Source organism: Pinus tabuliformis, chromosome 3_1 (assembly GCF_031772625.1).
Source record: "Pinus tabuliformis cultivar Carrire ecotype Pingquan chromosome 3_1, CPIR1, whole genome shotgun sequence".
Classification (NCBI taxonomy): Eukaryota; Viridiplantae; Streptophyta; class Pinopsida; order Pinales; family Pinaceae; genus Pinus; species Pinus tabuliformis.
Genome location: NC_142301.1, coordinates 419846912 through 419870394, shown reverse-complemented (window position 1 = coordinate 419870394; position 23483 = coordinate 419846912). Strand labels below are relative to the sequence as shown.

General features: G+C 38.8%; 2 pseudogenes; both read right to left on the bottom strand.

The window, feature by feature from the left end:
- Positions 1–17129: 17129 nt before the first annotated feature.
- Positions 17130–17336, bottom strand: LOC149187535 (uncharacterized; annotated as a pseudogene).
- Positions 17337–18078: 742 nt separating this feature from the next.
- LOC149187534 (nuclear envelope-associated protein 2 pseudogene) lies at positions 18079–18746 on the bottom strand (annotated as a pseudogene).
- Between the last annotated feature and the right edge of the window lie 4737 nt (positions 18747–23483).

The window sequence follows — 23483 nt, the reverse complement described above, 5'->3', positions numbered from 1 at the left end:
CAAAATAACTATGTAGATACCATTGCAAATAACATTCTAGATTGGCACTTATAACATTTATACCACATAGTACAACCATAAACAAAGCACATGGAAAACCATCATCAATATAAAAATATCATAATTACATTATGTATCACATAAAACATCTAAGTATTTGGAGTCCACCACTCTAAATACATCGAGTATGCCCATATCATAATGGGGGAGAACATAGGCTGCTACATGTTGTTATCATCCTTTGGAGGATCTTGTGCCAAGTTGGGATGAGATGCTTGAATCCCTTTTTCGAGCACTTGAAACACAATGGCACTCCACAAAGTCCTCCTTCTAGGGGGCATCATTCCCACCTTTGCATACAAGCTAAGTCCCGTCCATCACATATTCTTGCAGGCAGTATCCCATGCTTGGGGGCATGATGGCTCGTATCCATCTTCTCAATTAAGTCTTAGCGTAGATCCCATCAAATCTAGGTATGGTCTATTATCCCCCCGTTCCTTGGATATTTTGTCCTACTGGCCTCTCCAATGAGCCATATGCACATCACATATCATAGACATTTCATACCATATCTTCAAATATTCTACTCTATGTCCACATAGTCCCCATGTTTGACTTCATGGGTGAGGATGATTCTAGACCTCCTCTAATTGTTCATTCTCGTTTTCCTTAATTCTTCACCAAGAAGCATCATTCCAAGAAGCATTAACGCCATCTTTAGACAAGTAAGGCCACCTACCCAAAAGTCACAGATCTGGATTCCGATGATTGGTTTGTCCGCTATGATCTCCAAAATATTTAAGGCCTTCTCCTCCTCTCAAATTGGAGGGAAGATGTCCTTTCATAGAAAAATACACAATTTTTTTGTCACCCCTTGCAACCAAACCATAGCTCAGTTTGATGAACCGTCAGCACCGTTGGAAAGCTCTCATCGAGCTCTATAATGGGTCTTCCTCATCTTTTGATGATTTGATACTTCATTAGGAAGTCATTTTTCCAAGAAGAGTCACTTCATCGCCTCTCAAAACTGAATTTCTTCATAATGCAATCACTTGTAATTTAAGGCACTCCTCCTATTAATACATGTCATACCATGTGTCAATTTTCGTCATGAGTAACCATCCTTTACTCATGTTTTGATGGTCCCCACCGGGCCTATTTTGTGTGGTAGCGTCATCAAATCACCCTTGTTCAGAGCATCTATGATGGGTAACCTTTGCATCCATGGAGTCTATTTCACATCCCATTATATCATAGTATTCCATCCATCTTTGCATACCATTCATCCTCTGTTGCCCATTTGGGCATCTAGCCACACTGTCCCCATCCCGTGTGGAGTTGAGTTAGTCGCTACCATGTCAACCATGCACTTCATGCTCTAACAAGGGAAGTCATTTGTTTCTCCCTCAGTACCACTTTTTCCATTATCCCTGGTGTCAATCCATGACTCACATTAATATTTTCCCTCATGCCTTAGTTGAGGGTCCCCATTGCCTCACTTATCATGGGCCCTATTCTGTCGACATCATCTCATTTATTCTAGAAGAATCACCAAAAGCACAGTGTACCTTGGTTCTAGTTTCCATTCTTGTTCGGTGCCTCAGATCGAGCGCATGGTATCATTATTACCCTTTGACTTGGTTGTTTCATATTCGTGATTCATACACTTGATGGTCCAGTGATGCAGTAGATTGTACTAGTGTTTCTCGGGTGTGTGTGAGATGTTTTAGACCTCATGAGGGGGTGGCCCTTTAGGTAGCCCCCCACATTCTTGAATGCATTCCTATTATGCTACAATGGCAGATGTAGTTCCATAGACTTGATGGGTTTGGTTGCTACTGCTTGTAGTGTTCATAGCATGCACGTCTCCTTGAGATGATCCATTCAGTTTTGTAGATCCCTTCCCTATTTAGGAGGGCTTCTACAACTGTTTTACCCTCCCTCCCACCCATTTTTGAGGAAAGGGCCTTTATATCTCATGTACTCAAATATTATTGTATTCCGTCTTGGCTCATATTTTTCTAGGTGCATTATGTATATGTGACACATTGTATTATTTTCTACCTCTATTATGCCAGTATGTCATGTACCATTTAGCATGTACTTCATTTCTTAGTTTTATGTTTCTAGGTGCACCTTTATTTTTCTGTAATAAGTTATCTCGATGGGTATGGGTATGCCTCCCCCACCGCATTGAGGTTTGGTACTACAACATAAATGGAGACTTTTATTTGTCTCGCCCCCTTTCTCCCTATACTCTCTTCCTTCAACTTTATTGGTCTCTCTCTCTCTCTCTGACTCCCATGTGTTGTCTAGTTAATGTGTCTTTACAACGTACTTCGGTCACCAGTACTTGTGTCTTTACAATATATAAGAGGGCAGCTGTTTCACCAGTTTTTCATGGGGTTGCAATCTGATAGAATGGTAGTTTTCTGAAAGAGGACATAGTGTCGAAATCTCTGTATCTCTTGAACAGCTGCAAGTGCTAGCTTTTAAACGTAAGAATATTTGCTTTCTGTATCATTTAAGTTTTTACTTAAATAATATATAGGATGTTCAATTCCATCGACTTCTTTAACTAAAACCATTGCGATGGTCGTATCCGCTGCAGCCAGATACAAGTTAAAATCTTTTTGATAATCAGGAGCATACATTAATGATGCTTTCATTAGTGATTCTTTTAAAGCATCAAAGGAAGCTTGCGCAACCTGATCCCAGACAAAGGGCACTTCCTTTTTCAAAATATGTGTATAACCTTTAGCAAGTTCGGCGTAATTTGGAATGAACCTCCTCAGAAAGTTCGCTTCCCTTGGAGTTTCTGAATCTGAAGCAAATTCGAAGGTGGAGGCAAATTTATGATTGCCTGGACCTTACATGGGTCGAGACGAATCCTGTCCTTTGAGACTACAAATCCAAGCAAATGACCAGAACTGACACAAAATACACATTTGTGTGGATTGAGTCGTATCTTGTAGTGTCAGCAACGTAGAAATATCGCTCTTAAATGCTGCGGGTGATCAGTCCGCTTTCGCGAATGAGCCGGAAGGTCATCGAGGTATGGTTGAACGATGTTTTTGATGTCATGGAAGGCATAATTTATTGCCCTCTGAAACATCGCCCCTGCGTTCTTCAAACCAAAGGGTAATTTTCGATATGGTAACGTGCCCCATGGAGAAATAAATGCAGTATTTGACTGGTCCTGTGGGCGGATATTTATTTGATTATACCCAGAGAATCCATCCATGAATGAAAAGATTTCGCATCTGGCGCATTCATCAATTATTTGGTCAATGAAGGGTGTAGGGTAGTTGTCTTTTGAACAAGCCTGGTTTACATCCCTATAATCGACGCACACTCTAATTGTCCCTTGTTTTTTCATAACAGGGACAATATTCAATACCCAATTGGTTAGAGGAAACGGGTAGATGAAACCAGCATGGAAAAGTTTTTCAACTTCTGACTTAATGGCAGCGGATTTCTTGGGGTGCACCTGTCTTAGCCGTTGTCGTACTGGTTTGACATCTGGATACATCTTAATTTCGTGTTCAACGATACTCGAGTCAATGCCTGGCATTTCACTGTATGACCAAGCAAAGACATCTCTGAATTCACAAAAAGAGTGTTATATATTTCCAGTTCTGAAGGAGAACAACATTTGCCAACACAAATATTCTCTACAACATCTGTCTTAGTCGAGATATTTATGGCGATAGTCTCTTCAATATTAGACAAGTTTCACTCGGAATCCACCGTGTTTACAGTATTTGATAGGAAATCAAAGAGTGAAGGATGATAAAGGTCATCTTAAGTATCTACTCCATAATCCGAAAGAAGGGACCGATGGTGGGAATCATTCCATGGTGCTCCTTCAATTACCATTGATTGGACAATTCCTTCGTCGGTGACATGCACTTGCGACCAAGGATCTGAAGGGGTACCATATTCTTTAGACCTATCTATCCAAACGCTTGATGAGCGTTGATTTGGGTTTGCCTCCCATGCTAGGAACATTGATTGCTACAATATTTCCGTTGGGCTTGGGGGCAAAACCATTGCATGATCCATGTCGATATCATTTTCTGAGATCTTTTTAGAAGATATCATATTCCAGGTTCCTATTGACGCCACTTCCGCCAGGTTGATTGGAGGTGGAAGGGTGAACTTTCCCATTAGTATAGGATCTTTTAGTAGGCCTACTCCAATATTTTGAAGCGAATGGGGGCTTCCATGGATCATGGGAATGCTTCCTGTAACTTGAGAACCATTGGGGAGGAAGTTTTTTTGATCGACGATTGTAATCCCTCCTTGAAAGGGAAATGAAGTCTTCCTAAAATAGGTCGACACAACAGCAACCATAGCATATATCCATGGTCTTCCTAGTAGGATGTTGTAATCAAGATTGCCATCGATTACCTCAACATCTATTTCTACTGTTTTACCTCCTAGTTCAACTTTCAAGTTACTTAGAATACCATATGGGGTATATGTCCTTCCGTCGAATGCTTCTAATGTCGTCGAAGATCGCGACAAGGTTGGAGATCCTAAAGTTTTCCAGTAACTCATCGACATAATGCATGTAGATGCCCCCTCATCAATAATTGTTCGATGAACAGTTTTGGTGAGGGCCTTCACTTGAACAAGGAAAGCTAGTTGAGCTGGTAATTGAGGATCATATCCTTTATGATCGAAGGATACAAGATTGGAATCCTTTGGGTCTATCCCACCAATGACTGATAATAAAGCCTGCCTTTGGGATGGGAAATTCTGTAGTACTTCAACAGTCGACATAGCAGATGGCGATTGGGCCAAATCTTCCACTATATTATAATGCTGTGCTGCTCTAGCGCGGGGATTAAACGTCGAATTGTGTACTACTCCCTTTGGCTGTTTTATTGTCAATTCAGGAATGATAGGTGGCGCAACTTCTATCGCAGTCATTATCGAACTACTAGGTTGATCTTTATCCTTGTTGTTCAACAGCTGTGGATTCCCATAATGTTTTTTCCTTGTCGATATCAAAGCATCATTTTGCTATTTTGAAACCGATAGCATTAGCACTTGAGATGGGGAAGCATTTTCACTTTCAACTAGATTTGTTCCTGGATTTGGAAACGAATCAGTTAACACTGCGGAGGTTTTCGAATTCTTGAAGAATTTTTTAACCTCAGCTCTGTGTGGACAACTTGCGGTCCAATGATCTTCATCGCATATGAGGCATGGATTTTTTGGTTTCCTATCTCCAGGAGGGTTTGAAGAAGATTTTTCAGGTAATGATTCCTCCTGTTTCTTCTTCTTCCCTTTTCCTTTTTTCTTGCTCCCTGGTTGTTTGGTTTCTTTTCCTTTATCTGTTGATACGGCATTTACTTCTAAAGCAAGAAGTTCATATTTTGCATTTTGACTTGAAATCTTACGGGCCTTTTTGGATGTAGCCTTTGTCGATTTCGTGTCTGTTGCGCCAATCACGCCATCACTGGCATGAGAGTCATTGTTCGATTTAGGAGGAGGAGGAATTGAGAATTCCGGTCTAGGGGAGTCAGGTATTTTATCGTAGAGCATGCCGGACTGAGTGTAAATCAAGTCCAGATATTACACACAAGCGATAACTTGCTCTTCTGTTACGACTCCCCCCTTTGCCACATCTTCCATGATGGAAGGTAGTAATGACTTGATAAACCATTCAGCTAAGAGCTGATCGGGGACATATGTTTTTACCATTCTACGACGACGTCGCCACTCATGTATATGATCAGATATGTGAGTGGCCGTTGTCTGTTTGAAATTGGTAAGAAGTTCTGTTCCCATTTCGTACATTATTGGTAACTGAAAATGGGTTAAAACGGTTGTGGCTAAGGTACTGAAGTTGTCGAACGAAGCTCTAGGCAATTCGATGTACCATTTTGCCGCTGGACCCGTTAACGTCCTATGAAAGAGGTGAAGTCTTATCAAATCATCATTTAGGGTGTTTGATGAACACCATAGATGAAAGGTCATCACGTGATTCGATGGATCTTCACTCGGATTTTCATTAAATTTAGGAATATCTGATGGAAGTTTATGTGGAATCGCCGGCCACCAAGGGGCGTAAGCGATTGGATCGTTTGTTAACCTATTTAAATCAGGTAACTCTAAAGTTGCCACAAAGGGTAACTGTTGATTCAGGTTAGGTGAAGCATACCTAGGATAAGATGGGATTGTCTGAGCAGTTGGTCTTTGCATACCGGCATAATGCATTTGATGCTGGTATGTTTGGTAAGGTTGGTGGGCATGACCATTGTAAAATGGTCGATTTGGACCGTTTTGAATGTACGGTTGTCCACTATTAGCAAATATTTGTTGCTCAAAACCTTGGTATACTTGTTGGAATTGCGGTTGTCGGTATTGCACCAGCCATGGTTGTGAAGCCATGTGCTGTTGCCCGATACTAACAGTTTGACCAAGATGAGGGGTAATTGTACCCATCTGAACCTATGTCGTTCCACCGGTCGGCGATTGTGGTTGAGTCGCAGGGTCAAGGGGCTGTTGCATTACAACCTGAGAAACCTGAGGTTGGCATACAATAGGCAGTGCTTGAACTTGCGACACCGTCACAATAGCTGGTGTAGTTGGGATATTTGACATAGGTAAGCATTATTGCATCGAATATACAACTCTTGGTTGTTGAGGTAGTATTGGTACCCAACCGCTTGAGGTAATTCCAGTATAACTTGAATGTTGTTGTGAACTCCCGTATGGATATCCTCCCGGAGGGGATAATGAAAGGGAATACTGCCCCCCATACGGTGCTAATCTAGAACTCAAGGGAATTGTTTACCCTTGGGGGCCGGAATACCCAAATTGACCTCCAAATGGATCAATTTGTTGAGACTCAACATAAGAGTTTCCGGATATTATTCCAGATGAAAAAACAGGAACAGGCCATAGTGTTGAAATAGCCCCTGAGTGGGCTCCTTCTAGCAGTTGAGAGCTAGTCAGGACAGATGGTATACTGGTGAACATTGTCGGAGTGATAGTTGGGAGTTCTGTCGTTGCTGTGTCAGACGACACAGTCCTAGATGTTGATGTAGTCTATCCAAAAGATTACCTAGCGATTCTACAGGAGCTTCCGCTGGTGGTAGACTAACTTCTGATGAAGAAGGATATAGAGTGATCTCGACTCCAAATTGCGATGGAGTACTTGTTGGAGGATCTTCTACAATTTCTTCTATGGCAATCAGATCAAGTGGAAGGGGAATACTGTCAGGTCCGTAGAATATTTCTGGTGCCAAAGAAGGTATGAAATCGGCAGCGACAGATGTTTAAAGAGCAAGACTCTCCGAACCGGTTGTAGATGGAACTGGTTCGGTAACACAAGTGTTTACTCTCGGACTAGGATTAGTATCACTATCCTTTTGTGGCTGCTGAACTTCTTCTGTAGAGGCAGGGATTCCAGAAATGTTTGGAGTAACTGGAGTCTCTGATGTCGTTAGAACACTTGTTCTAACTTTAATAGGAGATTTGGAACCGGTTAAACGAGTTCGCTTTGTCCGTACTGGCTTCGATTCCGGAGACAAAGACGGTTGAATCATAAGACTCCGCGAACGACGGGGTTTCAATTGACTTTCTTCCATGATTGCGGATTACTCGATCAATTAAAATAAAGGGGAAGTATGTTTCCGAATTAAATGAATTTTAGACGCTTTGACACAACTTGTTTTTTCAGTTTTTAAGAGTCGAGAGAAAACAAAAGATAACTCTAGTCTCCTTCGATTTTTAATGAGCCTGAAGTGACAAGTGCTCAAATGGACCTTTTCCATTAAGGAGTCTGAAAAGGAACGAAAGGGGCTGCTCTGGAAATCTAGGTAGAGGGAGTACCAAGCCAATCGCAAAACTGCAGAATACTTTTTACGGTACGGCAGTCAATCTTCCCGAATGCTGTGTTCAGTTCATTGCGATCGATAGGGCGACAGACACGGCTTCCTATGGATAAAGGATTAAGCCTATTGGGGTCTCCCAAAATATACTCGACGGTACATGGGAGCACAAGTCTGTACTGGCACTTATCGTCTCAAAGTGGAGGAATCACCCAACCATCACTGAGAACAACAGTTACCAGGCTTTATGATGTCGGAATATATCTCTAGCCTAGACTTCTAAATGTTGTGCGTTAAGTTCCAAAGCATTGTTAGATTCATTGAATTTATTTTAAGTTGACCTTGTTTATGAAGTTTGCCTTTCGGGTTCACCACGAGATGTAGATGTAATTCCTAAAATGCAATCTAAGATGATAAAAAAACTTTTTATCTCCTTTATGCAATGAAAATCCTAGCTACTAGGGAAAAGAAAGACAAAATCTTTTCACAAAGAGCAAAGAGCAAACTCTAAATGCACTTTCCTAAATCAAACCAATCAGACTGTCTATATGCAAATGCACATGCATGTATTTGATTTTCGACTTTCTTAGTATATGAATGCTAAAAAGAAAGTTGATGCACAAATCTGAATTTCTTTTCAAGTGACAAATATCAACAAGTTTCTTTTCGAAATCAAAAAATGGAGACGATTACAACACCTTACGATTTTGAAATGAATACTTGTTCTTGACACTAGAAAATTACAAATTCAGACCAACAACAATAGTAACAGGATAATCAACCATCAACAGCAATCAAACTCTTTCCTACGATTGAAATCGACACTTGTGACAGTTTCAAATCAAAGGGCGACAGTACGATTACGCTACTTTTGCAAAGGAGAACTGTAAATGACTCAACAAACACATAAAAACATCTACAGTTCTTTTGTACAAAGGAGGCGGAATAACAGTAAGGGAAAGGGATTTCAAGCAGACATATACTGATCACAGGCAGCAAAATTCAAGAATAGAACTGGAAAGAATGAACCATAGGAGCCATAACTGCACAGAGGTCTGATCAGCGAACCTGTAACACAGAGAATCTGAAATGCAGCGCAGGTTGTCCACTCGGGAAGTGCGCTAAAATTCAGAATCTCTGAATAGTACCTGCGCTAGGCCAGAAACGAGACTCTGTTCGGGTTCCGGGTCACAGTTTGCAGTTCAGTTCTTGGGTTTTGGCCGAGCAAAAAGCAATCAGTAATGCAACAATCAGGGGTAGATCTAAGGAGGATCTAAGATCTATCACAAGGGCAATCAGATAGTTTGTGAATCAGTTGTTTAAATCATAAACAGATCCAGTAGGTGGATTGAAGTGGCAGTTGTCTACTTTGCATTTGTTATGGCAAATGCAGTTTGAATGCTACTTGTAAGTTTATGAAATAGATAACAAAGAATGATAAACAAACAAACTAATTAGTTCCCCAGCGGAGTCGCCATTTTGTTACAAGGAAAAGTGTCTATTTAGAACTGCTCTATCCCACTAAGGTGTGACAGCTACCTTAGAAACAAACAGAGAAAAACTACTTTTGTTTTTCCTTTATGAATTATAGATAGAGAGGAACAGAAAGACCAACCTCTGTCTTGTGCTAATCCTTTGATTCGATCCCTCTATTCTTTGATAGTCCTCAGCTACCTGCTCCCTTGCACGCCCAGCTTCACAAAGTACCTGTAAGATCATAGAAGCATAGCACTATACAAAGACATGGATATATAATCATAAACAATCTAGGATCAGATGTAAATTGACCATACAAATGTAACAAGCATCAATGATACAAAAGCATGGAGGAAAACTCAAATAGCTTTTATTGATAAACAAGAAAAGAGCCAGGAGGAGTTACAACCAGTTGTTCCGACCCAACATCAACCTCCCAGCAAGGAAGCCCTTCTTCACCTCAAACAAAGCTTAGATCACCCAAAAATCTGATGTTTGTCTCAAGAAACCAACATCAATTCCTTACAATAAGCAAAATTCTAGCCTCTGGATCTCTGGGATGAGGGATCCATATATAGATATCTGTAAGGGGGATGAGTCAGCTTGTGATTTGATTAGTGTCTTCTCTCTGATAGTTCTTGCTTCCACTTGGAGACTGATGGCCTCTTACTCATCCTTGGTCGAATTCAGTGAGGCAAGTGTCACAGGAGAAGATTCTGGAAGCTTCCATTGCCTCTCCACCTCGTGGAATGACACTGCCATTTGTCATTTCTCACCCATCGCACCCCACAGAAGGGACTTTTGAAATGAAAAGCACCCTCATAGTGTATTTAGGAGAGATGCAACGCACTTAACCAGTGGAGCAACTGCAATGATCCTGTTTTGACCAATTTTGAGCAGTTTCTCATGGAGAACTTCTGGGAGAAGTTGTAATCTGTTGACCTTGTTCCTTTAGGGGTTAGAACAAAAATTTTAGGGACTTAGGAGCCCTTGGTTTATGGACATTTCATGCTTGGGGTTGTAGGGCCCAAAAATGTCTATAACACTCCCCCGACTCCATTATCTTGTCAATGTTAGGTAAGTAGTCTTCAATTTCTCTCACCGGTGTTTCACCTGAAGTCTATATATATTCCTCATTGTTGTCTTCTTTCCCTGGTCCTCTTCCTCCCATATTAGAGCCTAACTCTATGAGTGTTTGGATGTTACAAGCATCACGGGTTGCCCTTAAGTAGTCTGGTACATCTAATCAATGGCCATCTCCTCAGCACCCTGTTGTTGCCATCTCAACCGAGCCCTCTGGATCAACCCCCCTAAGACCTCCTTTGTTTTTTGGTGTCTCTCCTATGTTTCCACCAGGAAATGTTCCTATATGTCTCAACCATCCAGGAGTTATTCTATTGGGGCATTACCCTGCAGGCCAGATACCTTTCTTATTCCCCCCTCTGGTAGTATTTTTTGTCCTTGTTATGGCTTCACTGGTCCTTCCTAACATGACTCTCGGGATCCCATTATGGTACATAGATCCCCCTGCAAGCATTCCACATAGTTAGCTGATACCTTATCATGATTTGACCATAGTTCAACCCATCCCTACGACCCCTGTCATTGCTTCAGTTCCATCACAACCTCAATAGGAACCCACTCCTGTTGCGAAAGCATCAATACAGGGGGGGAAATCTAAGAGCAAAGAACCTAAGTACAAGGCTCCCCAAGCTCCTCTATCCCCTAAGGCCCCAAAGTGGTCACCTATGTGCACTTTGTGTAAAGTTGTTGAGCATGCCACCAATAATTGTCCCAAGCTTCCTCATCTCAAACCTTTGGTTCATGAAACATTCCCTGAGTCGAATATCCCTGAAGTTCATTAACTTACCGAGTCCACCCAAGAAACTCAGAACGTTGCACACAAATCACCCTTATGCCCTGTGTGATCATCATGGTCACTATTCCCATTGTTTCCCTCGTCTCGATGAATTTCACGATTTCCTTGAAGCACTTCGGGAATACAAGGCCACCCATAGTGGAACACCTACTCCTCTACTCGAGGATTTTGATACCACTAGTAAACTACAACAGGGAGACTTTGGTCCCACCATTGTGATCCCTCCCCCCGATTTTGAAATGGCGGACACGATAGGTCATTTCATTCCTAATTCTCCCAGTACATTCTACCTCAAGAAATTTTTCTCATAGCATATCCCTTTGATTTTGGTGTCATTATTTCTGTCCTAGAGTTAGGTAGATTTCATCATCTCATCCGTTGTCTTTTGCACCTTTTAGATGGATCCATCATCTACATCGTATATCGGTCATGTCGATGGTGCGAGTCACTTATCTAGGAATCTAGCCTCAGAAACCTAGACCATTTTTAACCCCTTGCATATGTTCGTCCTTTTTAATGGCATGTGCATTAGGTCTGCGAGCAATAACCAGGTCAAATATGATGCACTGTTAGGTTTTTTAGTCGACGACCTTGCTCATCGCATCCTTCATCTTCATTTTTATTTAGACTCCTTGCTACTTGTCATGAAATTTAATGGTGTGTATCATGTGCATAACCAAGTCCTATTTAGAAAATATCTACGAGTTAAGATATTGGTACGTGAATTTCAAACCATCACTTTCAATCATGTTCCTAGAGCCCAAAATAACTATGTAGATACCATTGCAAATAACATTCTAGATTGGCACTTATGATATGTATGCCACAGAGGATAACCATAAACAAAGCACATGGCAAACCATCATCATCATATAAAAATGCATAATCATATTATGAATCAAATATAAAATATAAGTATTTGGAGTCCACCACTCTAAATTCATCCAGTACAACCATAGCATACTGGGGGGCCACATAGGCCCCTGCATCTCCTTATCATCCTTTGGAGGATCTCATGCCAAGCTGGGACGAGATTTTTGACTCTCTTTTTCAAGCACTCGAAACACAATGGTGCTCCACAAACTCCTCCTGCTAGGGGGTGTCATTCCCATTTTTGTATACTGGATCAGTCCCCTCCATCACATATGCTTGCAAGAAGTATCCCATGCTTATGGGCATGATGGTTTTCCCCTAGCCATATTCTCAATTAAGTGTTGGCCTAGATCCCACCGAATCTAGGTATGGTCAGTTATCCCCACATTCCTTGGTTATTTTGTCCTATCGGCCTCTCGGATGAGACATATGCATATCACATATTGTAGAAACTCGATACCATATCTTTGAATATTCTACTCTATGTCCACATAGCCCCCATGTTTGACTTTGTGGGTGAGGATGATTCTAGACCTCCTCTAGTAGTCCATTCTTGTTTTCCCTAATTCTACACTAGGAACCATCGTTTAAAGAAGCATTAAGGCCATATTTAGACAAGTAAGGCCACTTACATGAAAGTCACAGATCCTGATTCCAATGGTCAGTTTTTCTGCTATGATCTTGACAAGATTCAGGGCCTTCTCCTCCTCTCAAATTGGACGCAAGACATCCTTTCATAGAAGAATCCACAATTTTTATGTTTCTCTTTGCGACCAAACCATATCTCGTTTTGAAGAACTTTTATCACCATTGAAAATCTCTCATTGAGATCTATAATGGGTCATCCTCATTTTTTAATGATTTGATACTTGACTAGGAATTCATTTTTCCAAGAAGGGTCACTTTGTCACCTCTCAAAATCGAATTTCTTCATAATGCGACACTTGTAGTTTGAGGTCCACATCCTCTTAATACATGTCGTACCATGTGTCAATTTTCGTCATGAGTAACCAACATTTCCCCACTCAGCCTATTCTGTGCAGCAACGCCATCGAGTCACCCTTGTTCAGAGCATCGATGACGAGTCACCTCAATGGAGTTTGTTTCACATCCCATTATATCATAGTATTACATCCATATTTTCATACCATTCATCCTCTATTGCTCATTTTTGCCTCCAGTCATATTGTCCCCATCCCCTCCGGAGTTGAATCAGCTGCTGTTGTTTGTTTGTCGAGGAGTACCACTTTTTCCATTATCCCTAGTGTCAGTGCATCAGTCACATTACTATTTTCCCTTGTGCCTTAGTTGAGGATCATCATCACCTCACCTATCGTAGACCCTATTCAGTTGACATCAGCTCATTCATTCTAGAAGAACAACCTAGAGGGTGTTGTATCTTGGGTCCATCTTCCATTCTTGTTCAACGCCTCAGATCGAGTAGAGGGTCTCATTATTACCCTTTGAATTTGTTGTTTCATGTTCTTCATTCATACGCTTGACGGTCCAGTGATGTTGTAAATTTTACTAGTGATTCCTGGGTGTGTGTGAGATGTTTCGGTTCCTACCAATCACACTGTTAGTAGCATGCATGTCTCCTTCAGATGATCCATTCAGTTCTGCAGAGCCCTTCCCTGTTCAGTAGGGCTTCTTCGGTTGTTTTACCCTCCCTCCCACCCATTTTTTAGGGAAGGGCTTGTGTGTCTCACGTACTCAGATATTATTGTATTTAGTCCTGGCTCATATTTTTTTAGGTGCATAACGTATATGGGACACATTGTATTATTTTTTGGCTTTGTTATGCTAGCATGTCATGTACCATTCAGCATGTACTTCATTCCTTAGTTTTATGTTTCTGGACGCACCATTACTTTTCTGTACTAAGTTATTTACTGGGTTTACCCATTATAGAGGAGAGAGACTCTACACAAGGTGAAGGTGTTTGAGGATACAATAGAGCCCATCCCATAGAGCGGGACTGGTAACATTTATATGTTCCCTTCGTAGGGTGTTATAATAAAACTATTCCTTGTATATCTAGTTTCCATTGGATGATTGGAGTTATTACTATTTCTTTTTGCTGTTTAACTATGATTGTGGCATATATCAAAATTTTGGCAGTTTTTTTCCTATCAGTTGTTACAAATCTACAATGTTTAGCAGCCATTTATATTGTTGACATTGTTTGTCATCCACAATCTTAAGTGGGTTCATTTCGTACAAATTTGAGAAGAAAACACTACAACAACTCATATAGTTCAATTGGAAAAGTGCAGAAGAATATTTTGTGTATCTTCATATACAGATATCTATTTAACCAATCCTCCATCAACAGGCGCGAATTCCCATTTTCTTGTGCCACAAGCTCATGAGTCTTCCAATCCAACCACTTTTCAAGTTATTTCTTGGTGCGGTTCCAATGATGCGAGATCACACATCTCTTTCAAGAAAATCACTGTCCCAAAAATGAAGCCATTTGTTAGCTTAGGGGGTACTGACCTAGGTTCAGAGTTAGTTGTCCCAACCAAGAAAACCCTACACTATTGGCCCTTTCAGAAACAACTTGCGCAGTGCAGGCTGTTATCTCACCCAAAGTAGTGTGATGTCTTCCAGTGACTAGTGTGATGTCTTCCACTAGTGTCATGTCTTCCAGTGCCTTAGATTTGGCTTCACAAAGATCGATAGACTTCTAGGGATCGTTACTATAACTCTACTAAGGTGGCCTTCAGGCCTTCACGAAGGTCCACGATCAGTCCCTGCAGACCTATAACAGTCGATTTACATACTTACGCTCCTCAAAAAGTAATCCTAAACAGGGGTTCACACAAAACTGCTTTATTCATCAGAAAAAATAATAGAGATCACCAGAATCTTCGCGGAATTGGCCGAGCATTCATTTCATACATTACTAAGACAAATTCAAGATAGTCATCTAACATTTAATCAATATTTTAGAAAACATGTCATTCACCAGCAACATATAACATTAACAGAGATAAACAAAAATACTCAGTAATTTTCTAGAAAATTGTCTTGTTGATCTTCAATTCACTGATTACAGACTCAAACTACCTTGAACACTTAGTTGCAGGGGTCCATGCACTGAATTGCAGACTCTACCCAAGGCTTTGTGCACTCAGCTGTGGAGCCTTCTCTTCCCTACCAAAGTGCAGGAAGCAAAGTCTTCCTACCTTAGCTCCTGCCCAAGAGTCTTCAACCCAATTTGATATCCCAAAAACTTTTGTGAAAACTTATCCTTAGACTCACTAAGAATTGACCATTTATAGACTTTTCCATACAATTCCATGGTCTGTGGACCATGGGTGATTCTCAAAACTGACTCAAAACTTTACTTAAAACAAAGGGCTAAGCCCCTTTAACTCTTATTCATCTATGCACTCCGCATCCACAACTCGCAGAGACATTACACCATTTACAAAGTTTGTTACAACAAATGACTAATTAATTCTATTCTACCCCTGAGGACCCCATCCAAATAGTACTAATAATGACTCTAGCCTTGAACCTAGATAATGTGCTCATATCAATAAGCCAAGATGTGTTAGAAGGGAGGCCTTAATGAATCATCCATCATTTAACGCAAGCATAAAACAATAATTTTGAAGGACTATGGATGAAAATTTTTGTAGTGGATCAAGGCTTACTTGAAAAAACAAAAAGGAAATGAAATGAGTCAGCTTTTTAAGGGAGTTGAATGGTTTTATTATTGGGTTACAAGTTAGTGAAAATGAGGCAAAAATTCACAGTGAAGGAAAATGAGATTAAGATTTTATTGACTGAATAAGTAGGAATGCAATGGTAAGAATGGTGTCTAAAAGGTTTTGAAATAGTATGATGGATCTGATTTAGCATTCTTTATCCAAAATCATGTGCTCATGCTTTGGATATTTCATCTTTGATGTTGCTTTGATCATGTTCTTAGGAAATGTGGTCTTTGAGAGACACTATTTGCTTGTGGTCATCTGTTTAACTTCTTGCAACCTGCAAAAACAATAATTTTTCTGCAATGAAATTTAAGATTATCAAAAGAGAGAGGTATCAATCTCTCTATTTATGGCATTTACACAAAAAACTGACAAATTGTTAATAATAAAACAAATTCACGACAGAAAATCAATTGATTTTTTACCTGTTTCGAAACAAGCACCTTGGTTTATCTGTCATGTCTTGTTGGAAACTTCTTTATTATTTTACTATTTCAAATTTTGATGCAAAAATTCTTATTGTGTATATCTCATCGATATCTTTTCGAAAATGTTTGAATCATTGAAAACCGATGTCGTATGAGAAAGTTATGCTTATTTTAAATTTTTGTGAAACAATGAAAATTGTCATGCATGATTGTGACATGGAAACATGATGCTGATGTGAAAGATGAAGTAGGCAAATGATATGGTATGTTGATTATGAATTTCTGATTAGAATGCATTGTCAAAAAATATATCGTTGAATTTAATAAATAGCTGCAATTTTTTTTTTTAGTTACATAATTGTTTTTCAGTTGTCAAATGCCGCATTTCCCGCATCTAAATTTCCTACTTCGATAGTTAGGTTTATACAACTATGTAGATAATCAGTGCAATATTTGAATTGATAAGTACCTTTTTAGAAAAATGAGAAAAACCCTACATGTTTTATTGATTAGAAAATGCAGTGTACTAATTTTAATTAAAAAAAAAAAAACATTTTTTTACCCACATTAAAATAACGGAGAAATTTTTAGAAATGCTTGTAGATGTTGATGTCGTAGTCTTGTTTGCTACTCTGTCTGCAAGGCTCAAAGAAACATTATCATTATGTATCAATTTTTTTGTATAATTATGAGAGGCCTTTTTTGTTAAAAAAAATTGACAAACAAACTGCATATTTTAAAATATAGACTCTGGAATAAAACTTGATAAACATAAATGAAAGTACATGTTTCTTCTTAAGATGATTTGGATGGTAAGAATCTCATTCCCTTATAAGAGGTGAACCTCTCATTCATAGAGAACTCTCGATCTATCTACTTTCAAAATAGTTCACAACTTTTAAGCCATGCCACCACTAGATGATGTTCAAATAATTTGAAAAATAGATGATCCAATAAAAAAGAGACAAAGAAACGAAGGACAATTGGCCCTACTGGATACAAATTTCTTTTATTCACTGTTTTTTAGGCATAACTCCCATCTTCATGACGTTTTTTTCTTAAACTTAGCACTTTTTCTGTCTACAAGGCACTTAGATGTTGCCATTTTTTCTGTCGAGAGATTACACCAAAAAACATTGGTACTTCACATCTCCCTTCACTTAATCGTTTCATTATTGTATTGACATAGTCGATTGGAATGTTTTCAATCATGCAGGAGATATTATGTTCTGAACAGAAGTCCAACATCTCTTGAGTTTCCTTCATTCCTCCAATTGAACTAGCCCGGTTTCACAACTCTTTCGGGATCCACATGACCTCCAACACTTGAAACATGGTCTACTGGCATATCTCCGAATGTTATATTGATAGATCCACCTCTTATAGATCAGGTAAACTAGATCATATCCTTCCAGTATGGCCACAACTGACGCAATTGTGCATTAAATTGAAAAATCGTTTTTCCACGCAATCTACAAAATAAGGCTCCAAATAACCCTGCAAATTTCTCAAATGGTTACGAATTTGTGAAAATTTCTCATGGGTAATATAGTTTACCCCCTTCTGAAGAAAACCCATACTTTATTTTTTTTTTTTAATTTGCTTCTGTTTTGTCATAAAACACATTTTAAGATGACTGGTCAAAATTTTTACATATTTGGCCCCTGCTCTGGTAGCAAAATCAATTGCTTCTAGAATGACCGCTACATCTAGATGTTTGGAATGTTTGTTGTCAGTCAATTTAGAAATGGGATCTAGAAATGTTATACACATGTCCTTTTCTCATCACCTTAGTGTCTTTTCAACAAAATATCAATACATTGTTTTGTGCCAAGTAAAAGAAAACCTCATCCCAGATTTTCTCCAATCCTCTGCAGTTTCTGAGTTTTTGAACGAGTTTCCTGTAGACAAAATTCCAGTTTTAGAACCCTCTTCTTAAGCTCTTGATCAACCTATCGTTACTTCTCTAACTGTTCTTCAAGATCTTGAGTTTTAAGTTTCCACTGTGTAGACATTATTTTGATCTATTCTTTTAGCCTTGCAATCTCTTCATCTTTTGTACACAGGTGTTTTAAAAGGCTTTCAAAATTCCTGGTAGAAACTTCATTCAAAAAAATTTCAAGGTCACAATCCTTATGGGCACCGAATTTGTAACTGCAAAGTTTATTTCTTGCTCTATTCTCATTATTTCTTCTTTCAATGGTCTCTAAGAGACCTCTAGTTAACTAAGATCATGTTGCAGCTCTTCAAGTTGTTGGCCTAGTGTTATAACTTGACTTTCTTGCTCTTCTAGAAACTTATTCTTATTATCTAGCTCTTTCAATAAAGAAAAACATTGTGATTCTGTTGATTGAGCAGATTATGCACTTGCTTCTGCCAATGCTTAAGTTTTTGTTAGCCTTGATCTTACATCTACCAACTCCTTCAAGTACTACTTGGTAATTGAAGTCAAAGATTGAAGTTGACAATCCCTTTCCTCCAAGTTATTTTGCAATCAGTGAAGCTCAGTTTCCATGCTATTTTCTTTTGGCTTTTGTTTTATTTGGTGTGTGTGATTTTTTTTTATGTTTTTATTGTTTAGTTTATGTACAGAAGAAATTTATTTAAAATAAGAAAAATTATTTGTTGTTATATATATATATATATATATATATATATATATATCTGTTCCAAAAAGAAAAAAATATTTTCATTTTTTTTAAATCAAAAGAAAATTAAATTTGATTTTAGTTATTTATTTTACTAGCAATTTTTTGTTTTTATGATCCTCCAAGTCAGACAAAGCGCAAGAAGAGCATGCTAAAGATTTTCATTAATCAATTCCTCTATTTTTTTATTTTAAATTTAGATTCAAAAAAAAATGAGAAGAATCGATCCCACACCCGAAATGATCGCTCTTTAATATTCGCTTGTGCTCCTTGTTCACAATCTTTTATTTAATTGCAATTTTCCTGCCAAGGGTTAGTAAATGGGTGGCTCTTACTGCACTAGAAAATTGCAAATTTATCTTAAAAATCGCAAAAGCTTGTTTTTATTTGTTAGTCCTATTCTAGAAAAAAAATGAAATGTTCTCTTAAGTATAAGAGAATTTCAAATGCATCCATTTGCATAACAAGATCATGAGTAAACTCATATCCAAGTTTGAAAAATAAACCCTAGTGAATTCTTGGACATGATCATAAAGTTTTGATGTTAAAAATTGTAGTCTAATGACTATTTGAGACCAAATTTGAATGTGATCTTTAGGTTTTTGATCTTCCTCAACTGTCATAGCACAAAGCTCTTCAGATCTTATTGTTGCAATTGGATTTTTATTTTGTTTTCTTTTTTTTTGGTGAATGAGGGTTTTTTTTTGTGTTTTATTTCTATGTTTTCTATATGAAAAGACAAATAAACTTAAATAAAAATGCGTAAATGTAATTAACCCTAAATAAAGATGACCCTAAATGAAAATGCTTCCTAAACAATCCTCCTAACTTACTTACATCTAAGTTTGCTTCCCCGACAATGACGCCAAAATGTAGGGTGATTTAATTGTATGCTAAATACCTGTCATTTAATTTGTCAACCCAGGGGTTTCGTAAACTGAGATGCAAACCAAAATATATGGGACCTCAGATGAAACTGTTGGAGAAAGTTTGTTTAGAATGGAAATTCATTTTACAACTATAACTAAAGAAAACTACAAAATAAATCTCATGAAAGAAAGTGGAATTTATGAACACCATTGCCTTTCTAAATTATTAAAAACAAACTAATCTATGAACAACTATAAGAAGAAAACTATGATAATATAGAAAGTAATAAATAACAACTAGTGAGAAAGTAGTAAATAACAATTAATGATTTAGTTGTCAAACAAGAAAATTAGGATAACTAGTAAGCAAGCAGTTTAATGACAAATGTGACCGAGCGCTTCAGGGCCTTTCCCTTTCAAGGGGTTTTGCCCAACTTAGTGTGAATTGCGCATCCCTAGGCAAAACCCCTCAAAATGGAAAGGCATTGAAGTTCTCGGTCGCATGGAAGCTGGAAAATTGTGGGGAAAAGTGAAAAAGGCTACAGGTGGGACCCGCGCTCCAAAAACTGGCGATATATATATCGGGGGCACCCTTAGGCAGTAAGTGGATTTGGCTAAAACCTAGCAATTCCATTCAACGCCTAATGGATGGTAGGCGAGGGAGAGAGAAAACTGCCACTCATCACACGCTAATGGTCGAGCAAGTCATCCGCGTGAAATAAGAGAATGACGTTGGATCCGGGGGCTCTAGGTCTAACGGTGGAGATCACGCCCAATGAAAGAACCAAATCTGATAGGGGATCAAGCTGCGATCTATAAGGATTTGAGGTCTGATTTGACCGTTGATGTAGTGGATGAGTCATTTCCCGACATAACTGAAGAACCGAACTGACGAGGAAGAGCTGACGCAGTTCGCAAGGGGACAAGTGGCCACTCCTTGTGAGACGATACCATGACGCAGAGACAGAGAATTCCAAGTGAATAGCAGTAGGTGATCTGACGGAGGTGGAAGGGGAATCAAATAGTCATGAGATCGATTGGCTTTAAAGCCATGAACAAAAACAGAAAACAAGGGGAACACCGAGAGGAAAAATCAGAGAGAAGAAGATGAAGACAGAGAAAAGAAGAGAAAGTGAATCAAAAATCATAAAGACAGAGAGTCGGGGTGACCCGCAGCATAAGGCAGCATCGAGCAATCCCTGAGAGGATCTGTCAAGACTGAGCACAACATTGGGCTCCTTCCATTAAAGACCAGAGAGGTTAAGAGCTAGTAAGGAAAAGAGTCTGTGTACTCTAGTGGCTTAGGGAATCCAAGAACCACCCTGCCAAGCACCATTTCTGTTTCAGGAGACTCAAATTGAGCTCCTCATTGTAATTCTCTGCTTTAAGACACAATAAAAGAAGGACACCACTGAAAGCTAGACTAGAGACATAGCCCTGAAGGATAGGATGAACTCCTTATTAATTTGTTGTGTTATTTTATTTGCTTACTGTGTTTCTCTGTTGTTTTCCATTTTCCAGCGTCTATGTATTTTCCAACCTGATCGATTTGTTGCCTAAAATAACATAGACACACAATAACACATGAGTCTATAATACCTTCATTCATTAATAAACTAATTGAGGTCACTCAAGGGTGATTTTCAGATCAAGTGGTATCAGAGCTTTAGGCTGTTAAGGTTAGACAAGCTTGTGTTGGTTTAGCTGTGAATGCTCACTAGATCAAATCTCAAATTAGGAGAAGGAGATTTGGTCGAAACTAATCCTAAAACTCGAAGAGTCTATCCTCAGAAGATAATGTTAGAGGAAGGTCCTATGGGTCCAGACCCTCAATTCATAGATAGTTTCCTAGCCATAAAGTCCATGGTAGAGGAAATGTATAAAGACTTTAGAAAACACAAGGATGAAGATTCATCAGGCTCTAAACAAGACAAAGGAGAAGATGAATCACATTTCCATGACCACTGGAAAGGCAAGGGGGAAGAGGAAAGCTTTATCACACCTCCTAATAGCCCTATGCATAATAAGAAGGCATATTTGATTAAGCTAGATGTTAAATTTCATTATATGATGGAGAGCTAAATGCAGAAAAGCTGGACAATTGGATTAGACAAATTGATTTTTATTGCAGAGTGCAGAACATCGACTCAAACAAGAGCAAGATTCAGCTGGCAAGCCTACACCTTGGACACACTACCTTGGTTTGGTGGGAAGGCAAAACCCAAGCTGACATGAAAAGACATGGTAAGACCATCTCTGTCTGGAGTGAATTTGTTTCTGCAATCAAAAAATAGTTCTATCCATTAGCCTACATGCAACAAGCCATGATGAGTTGGAAAACTCTTCGACATTTGAAAGGGAAAAGTGTGCAAGGGTACACTCAATAATTTAGAAAGAGAGCATTGATTCTAGGAATCTCATTAGACTCACCAGCGACTCTTTTGAAGTACATTGGTGGTATACACAACTACATGAGGCATACCATCCTCATGTTTAATCCCACTAGTATAGATGGGGTATCTATACAAGCTACTCATCTAGAAGCTAAAGGAAAGAATGGAAATCCAAAAGTTGGGGGACCATCCCAACCCACTGCAAGAAAGAGAAAGGAGAAAAGAAAGCGGAAGTGGAAAGCAAGGAAGGCTAACACTGCATAGAAAGGCAAGGCTTCATGCACTCAGTATAAAAAGCATGGGTATGATGATGAGCATTGTTGGATTCTGCATCTAGAGGTGAGACCTAAGAAGTTCGAGGGCAAGAAGAAGAAGACTGCTATAGCTATGCAGAAAGATATGGGGTCAGACTCGGGAGACGAAACAAACATTGTAGCCATAGGTATAAAAGGTAAGAATTCTGAAGCATCTACTAGTATTTTTGCACAATCTACTACTGATGAAGAAAATAAGAGAAAAAGACATGAGATTTTCCATATTCGAGTTATTTCCAAACATCAAAATATTGATACTTTGTTTGATAGTAGCTCACAAGTAAATTTAATTTCTGAAGCAATTGTAAAGAAATTGGGATTAGCAACTACACCTCACAAGAAACCATACCGATTAGGATGGTTGAATGATAAAGCACAACTACAAGTGACTAGACAATGCAAACTCAAGTTTTCTTTTGGGTCAGCATTTGTACATGAGGTTGAGTTAGACATAATTCCTTTGGATATATGTGGAATTGTTTTAGGAATTCCTTACTTGTATCATAGAAAAGCTATTTTCTATAGAGCTAAGAACAAGTATCTACTTGTTAAAGATGGAATTGAATACTTTGTAAGAGCACATAAGCTCAAGAATAATTATATCCTCATAAACTCAGGGCAGATGAAAAGAATGATAAATTCATGCAAAGAATTCTTACTGATGGTTGTAAAGGAAATAAAACTTGATAAAACCAATGTATTTGAGGGTTGTAATGCTAAACAACAAGCTAATTTAGAAAAGGTTGTTTTAGAGTATGATATATTGTTTCAAGAACCTAAAGGTCTTCCACCCAAAAAGGAAATAGTACATGATATTATTTTGCAGCAAGATGCTCCATTGCCTAACATTGGAATGTACAGGTTGTCTGCTTTAGAGAATGCTAAAATCAAGAAGCAGGTGCAGGAGTTGCTTGAGAAAGGGTTCATCAGGCCTAGCACATCACCATGTGGGTCACCAATCATCTTGGTGAGAAAGAAAGATGGCTTGTGGAGAATGTGCATTGATTACTGAGCACTAAATAAGATAA